Raw genomic sequence first — 6,633 nt, 5'->3', positions numbered from 1 at the left:
TCTTCTTCTTTTCCCGCTTGTCGGAGCGGAAAGAACTTAGCTGGTCGGAGGCGGGGCGAGGAGCATGCCACGCCCTGGCCTCCGCAGCCATGGCGCACTTATCGGCCAGTGCGAAGAGTTCCGCAGTGGTCTCGATCTCGTGCGTACCTAGCTTTTCGAGCATCCGCTCATCGCGGACGCCCTGCCGGAAAGCAACAATAACAGCGTGGGGGGCCACTCGTGGAATGGTGTTGCGAACCTGGCTGAAACGCTGTATAAAGCGCCGTAGCGTCTCCCCTTCCTGCTGTTGGAATGCGTGGAGGTCGCACTCCAAACCGGGACGCGTAAACGTGCCCTGAAAGTTGGCCACGAACTGGTGGCACAGGTCATCCCAGGAGCCGATAGACCCTGGGGGTAAGTTCATAAGCCAAGAGCGGGCGGAGCCCCTCAGGGCAACATGAAAGTAGTTTGCCATCACCTTTTCGCTGCCCCCGGCCGCTTGGACGGCCGTTGTGTAGATCTGGAGGAACTCGACGGGGTCGATGGACCCGTCGTACTTCTCCGGCAGCTCGGGGCGGAACTTGGAAGGCCACCTGACCCGGCGGAGCTCGGCGGTGAAAGCACGGCAGCCGGTGCCGTACCCCGCAGCGCGAGCGGGGGCCCTTGGTGGCGAGTGGCGGCGAGCCGGGGATCCCCGGTGGCCTTGGGCCGGGAGAGAGGAAGCCTGGTCCTCTGCCCCGACCCCCTGCCGGGTCTCCCGCTGACGCTCGAGAGTAACTCGGGCATCCTCGTGGCCCCTCCGCTCGTCAAGGCGCAAACGAAGGTCCTGTGCTTCAGATACAACCAGGGGGACGGCACTCCGCTTGGAGACCCCTCGGCCCGTGCGGGTGTTGCCCGTTGAGGAGCCGGCTCTGGCGGCACCATGCCGGGAAGTGGTGCGAGGACTCCCGGCCTGCACCTGGCGACGAGCAGTGCCGACCCAAGCGACAACATCTTGTATCCACCGGCCTTCCGGAGTGTTCGGCGTAGCCTGAACGGGCGGGTGCCTAAGGAGAGCATGCGCTGCAAGCAGCGCGCTCCCTGGGCTGGCCTCGCTGAAAACGAGCCCGCGTCGTGGTGGCACCCGACGCGATCCAGAGGCGGATCTGGCGGCCGGGGTCCCGACCACCTGCTGGGGGTCGGAAAGTGCGTCGGCAGCGGCGGCGGCGGCCCTGATGGGCCCAGCGCCTTGATCCCCTTGAGCGGGAAAAACCGCGCACGTGGATGGTGGCTGTTGCTGGTACGCAGCAGCGACTGGGCCTCCTCTGGCGTCGGGCAGCGCCCCGTCACTGGAAGTGGAGCCGGAACGCTGGAGGCGATGCCCACCGGCCATCTTTTCCTGTGGGAAAAAAAAAGCGAAACAAACAATTCAGGGATATTCCCCCCTACCTGGCGCGCTAGCTGTCGGAGGGTGAACTCCTGTCGCAGGGATCCCGAGAGACCCCTTTTTAGAGATTCGGCCGGGGGGATGATCCTGAACGAGCTTGTTTGGGAAATAAGCGGGAAACGAAAATAAATGCAGTGGCTGGTGGGAGATGATCGTCCTAATGCGAGAAAGATGGGTGCACCGGGGTTTAGACAGGTTCGGGACGCACGGGGGCGTAACACCCTACTCTTGTGTGAGTGCTATATCTATCCTTGAAGGGAATTCTTCAAGGATGTATCTGGTTACAAGAGAGAGCCACTTACAGAGAGCTTGAGGCTCTCGTGTTCTAGTTTGGCTTGAGCTGGTTCGAGCGTCTGCGTCCTCTTTCTTTCTTCTTTTCTTACGGTCTCTCTTTTTACGTGTTCTCCATCCTTTCTTTTATAGGCGCGCCGACCTCGACATATCCTGAATGGGAAAGGGGGGGTGCCAGTGCCAAGGTGCCACGGAGAAAGGCGTCATCATTCCGTCTTGGCGAGGTGACAGGGGCGGTGGAAAAAATGCGGCGCGCATCCGACCACCCGCCACTGTGGATGCCCTTGGACGCCATTAAGGGGGCCCACCGGGCAGCCTCAGAGGTGCCCGGTGCGCCCACCCTGTCTTGTTCTTCTGCCAGGGCAGGGTGGCAGGCGGAGCGCTTCGATTCTGGCAACGTTATCCCGAGGCACCCGGATGAAGCGGGACGGGACCCGTGCATTTAATGGACCCACGCCCCCCTGCCAGTGCATGGCAGGGTCTGACACTGGGGCGTGGGCAGCTGAGAATGTCAGGATGTCAGGCCGCGCGTGCCTATTAAATGCGGTATTGGGCCTTTGACTGGCTGACACCCCGACGATGGGACCCTTCGGGTCGTCGGACGATCTTGCGCGAACCTTCGGGGAACCGAGTCCTCGGGGGCTGCCACGTGCAGCCCCGAGCCCTCTCTCCTGAGCACTTCGGTGAGACCTTCGGGGAACCGAGTCCTCGGGGGCTGCCACGTGCAGCCCCGAGCACTCTCTCTCGAGCAATTCGGTGGGACCTTCGGGGAACCGAGTCCTCGGGGGCTGCCACGTGCAGCCCCGAGCACTCTCTCCCGAGTACTTGGGTGGGACCTTCGAGGAACCGAGTCCTCGGGGCTGCCACGTGCAGCCCCGAGCACTCTCTCCCGAGTACTTGGGTGGGACCTTCGGGGAACCGAGTCCTCGGGGGCTGCCACGTGCAGCCCCGAGCACTCTCTCCCGAGTACTTGGGTGGGACCTTCGGGGAACCGAGTCCTCGGGGGCTGCCACGTGCAGCCCCGAGCACTCTTTCCCGAGAGATTCGGTGTTTGGATCATCGGGGGACTACAGTACTCGGGGATAAGTGAGAAACCTTCCGAGTACTTCCTTCCCGGTACTTGGACTCTGCGGATCATCAGGGAACTGGGGGTGCTCGGGAACCTAGAGGCTATGGCCCCGAGCACCTTCCCCCGGGACTTAGTTTCTTCTTATCCTGCAGGGTGGACCTCGCGGGATGGTGACATGTGGCGGATGGCCGGCCAGGTCTCGGGATTCAGGGACCCCTGGTTCCTAATACACCGACACGGGGCTAGTGCTATTGAGTGTGAAAGCAGTGATAAAGGGCATAACCTTGATAGAGAAGCTAAGCGGAGGAAGAGGAGAAGAAGAGATAAGAGGGGGGCTAACAGGAGGATTTACTTTTACGAGGAGAACATGATGGACCAGATACAGTTATGTGGGGGCATGTGCTTCACCGATATCCACCAGTACAGAAGGGCGTTGAAATCCTCTCACATTATGCAAGGAAGGAATTATAGCTATACAAGGAATGATCGTGATAGGGTGAATGTTAAATGCAATGGACCATCATTTTATCCATTCAACATGCGAGGTTCACATGTTGGAAGTGAGCACACTTTCAAGGTTCTATGGTTTTTTCATTTGCTTAAATGCTCAAAGGCAAGATTTTATTAATGGTTGTAGGTCTTTCATAAGTAAGTTTATCAATTGTTGAGCATGCTTTGTCAATTCATAGCATCATGTCATATGTAAGTGTCATATTTTTCTTACCTTTTTTCTTTTGCAAGCATTGATGGTTGCTTTGTGAAGCTCTCTAATGGTGCCCAAGTTCTAGCAGCTACTGGAAGGGATGGAAACAACAATCTCTTCCCAATAACATTGAGGGTGGTTGGCATTGAGGACTTCGATAGCTGGACATGGTTTCTATAGAGTCTAGAGACGGCCATCGGTAGAGGGGGAGGAGCATGGTGGCTGGACAATAATGTCCGACAGACAGAAGGTAATACCTATATGTGCTCTTCAGGAATGTGTTCTTAATTGCTGAAACAATTTACAAATACAAATTCATGGCATATGAATTACAGGGTCTTATGAAGGTAGTGGCTACGGTCTTCCCAAACTATGAGCATAGATATTGCAAAAGGTATTTGTTAACAAATACGATAGTTGTTGGTTATAGAGGTCAGAAGTACAAGTGTTTTATTGATGTTGCTATCTATGCATACACTGAGTGTGACTACAACACTACAATGGATGCTCTTTAAGGCCTTCAATGAGAAAGTGTGGAAGTGGCGCTCAACAACCTTGGAAAAGAATACTTTAGTAGGCATGTTTTCTCCCCTGGAAGTAAGGCTGACCTAGTTGTGAACAATCTCAGTGACATATTCAACAACTACATCATTGAGTTCAGGGATAAACCCATTGTAACCATGCTTGATAATATTCGGCAACAATCTAACGCAAAATTAGATGGATAATATCGTTAAAGTGTTCATATTAGAAAATATCATCGGCTGTGAGGATAATATATGGGCCTAGGGGCTGTGAGGATAACATATGGGCCTAGGGCCCATATGTCATCCTCACATTGATGGTCTTTTCTAACTTTTGCGATGGTACCCAGCAAATTGCCCCAAAAACTAATGGTGAGGACAAACAACTAGAGGGGTGGAGGTGAGCACGCCATGTGGGAGATCACCCCAATTGTTGCTAAAAAATTGGAGTTAGAAAAGGCATGATCCAGATATTGCAGTGCTTACCAATCAAGTGTTGGCTTATGGGAGGTTTTAGGATCATATAGGTAACATGAGGTTAACTCGTTAACTAGAACATGTGGATGTAGAAAGTGGCAAGTTACTGGATTTCCTTGCAAATATGTTGTGGCTGCAATATTTGCTGCAAAGGAGAGGCCCGAGGACTATGTAGATGACTAATTCAGAAAGGAAGGCTACTTGTCCTGTTCCAGGGGAGCATGATTAGACTAAAACAAACTCATCGGACATCGATCCTCCCAAGTTTACAAAGTAGCCAGGAAAACCAAAGAAAAGTAGGAGAAGAGCTGAGGATGAGGCCCCTAGGGTTACTGGCAGGGAAAGGATGACAACCACCACATATTCTAATTGTGGAGGGTTGTATCACAAATACACAAACTGTCCTAAGAAGCTGAGGCCTGATCTGCAGTTAAGACTAGACGCTCTCAAGGTACCAAACTCAGAATTTTATAATTATTGTTGCATGATGGAGTATAATTCTTGGTATCTTTTGTAGGCAAAAAGTCAAACACGCTAATCAACAATGGTGAAAACTCACAAGAACCTATCAACCAATTTGAAAGCTCACAACAGTCACAAGGTCAATCTCAATCCTCACAACATCCAAGCAGCGAAGAAGGAACAAGATGGGCAGCAAAGTTTTCATTGAGGAGAGGAAGAGGTGCAACCATGCATAGTGGAAATGTCAACTGCACTGAAACTATGTCAATTAGAGGAAGAGCACGAGGAACCACTACTTGGTAGAGAGCTAGAGAAACTACCAGCAGTGGAAGAGGTGGAGGAGCACTGCACTCAACAGATGGATACCATAGTGCATATGTCCTTTGTGGAGATATTGAGGTTGACACTTTAGTTATTGTTCTAGGATATGGCTAGTAAAAATCAGTTTATTTCTTCACTTTGGATACTAGTTATTTTGGCTATTTGTTGATATTCAATTGGGTTGCAACCTTTCCCTTTTTGGAATTTTATTGGTATGTCATTCTTTTAGATGTCAACTGTCAAGTACATTATGAAACAATTTATTTTGATACGATTGAATGGATGTGTCCAGTATTTCAGCTATTTCTCTTTTAGAGTGTGACTCATGCACATAGCACAAGTGCACATTCATCATCCACCCCAGAAATTGAAGGCAAATAGATATTGACTTTACTTCCACAAGAGTCTTCCAGAAGAGTGATCCCAAACAATAGCTTTGCTTCCAGAAAAATGCAACATATTGAGTTTATTGATACCATCTAATAAGATGACGCCAACAGAACACAACAAAGGTTTTTTGCATTCTATTGTTCTCATATACACAATTGCAATACATGATCCTAGCAAGTACAAACACACCTAATAAGAGATCACTAGGGCGATGCCGCTCATGCAGCTACAGCTCTTCCAATATTATGTTGTTGACGTAGCTTCATCAAGCAAAAGGACATCACACAAGAAGCTGAAATCTTTAGAATGTGATTACTGCAGCTAAGCATAAAAAGAGTCCAGAGAGCCTGAAACATCAATAAAGGATTTAGCTTCCTGAAACAATAGTGTTGTAGCTTGTCGAAACTCTCTTCCATTTCTTTTTTTTTTCAGAAACTGAAACCATCCAGAATTTCTACAATATGGCTTTCACAATAATTCCCGTGTAAAATGCAAATCAAGATTATGTAACGGTTGAATCCTAGTTCTCCAATTTTAACACTAATACCATGTACTTGAATTTAGATAGATAAGTACATGTTCGTTTCTGTGGTATAATAGGGATTTGATAGCACTAGCTGTCATGGATGGTTTTCATGATGCAAATCTGAATGCTAGCACAAACTGTGCACATCGAGACAATTGCTAACTAGGAACACAATAAAAATCTGCTCACTTTTTCTTGATGGCGGGGGCTACGGCTGCAGGGGTAGCGGGGAAAGCACTACCGCATGCGACATCAATGAGGCCTGTGAGCGCGTCGACGCTTGGTGCGGCAAGGGAGGCAAATATGAGGGCGACGACTGGGGCAGGAGCAGCAACAGGTCTATGGCTAGCGCAACAAGAAGGGCGACGGTGGTAGGGACAGTGGCTGCAAGCCGTGGCGAGGGGAGCGACGGCAGGGTGCATTGAAGAGGGCGGTGGCGGGTTGTACTGGTCTGGATCGAGGGCA

This window comes from Phragmites australis, chromosome 10, assembly GCF_958298935.1.
Source record: "Phragmites australis chromosome 10, lpPhrAust1.1, whole genome shotgun sequence".
Taxonomy (NCBI): Eukaryota; Viridiplantae; Streptophyta; class Magnoliopsida; order Poales; family Poaceae; genus Phragmites; species Phragmites australis.
Note: the sequence above shows the minus strand (reverse complement) of the source record.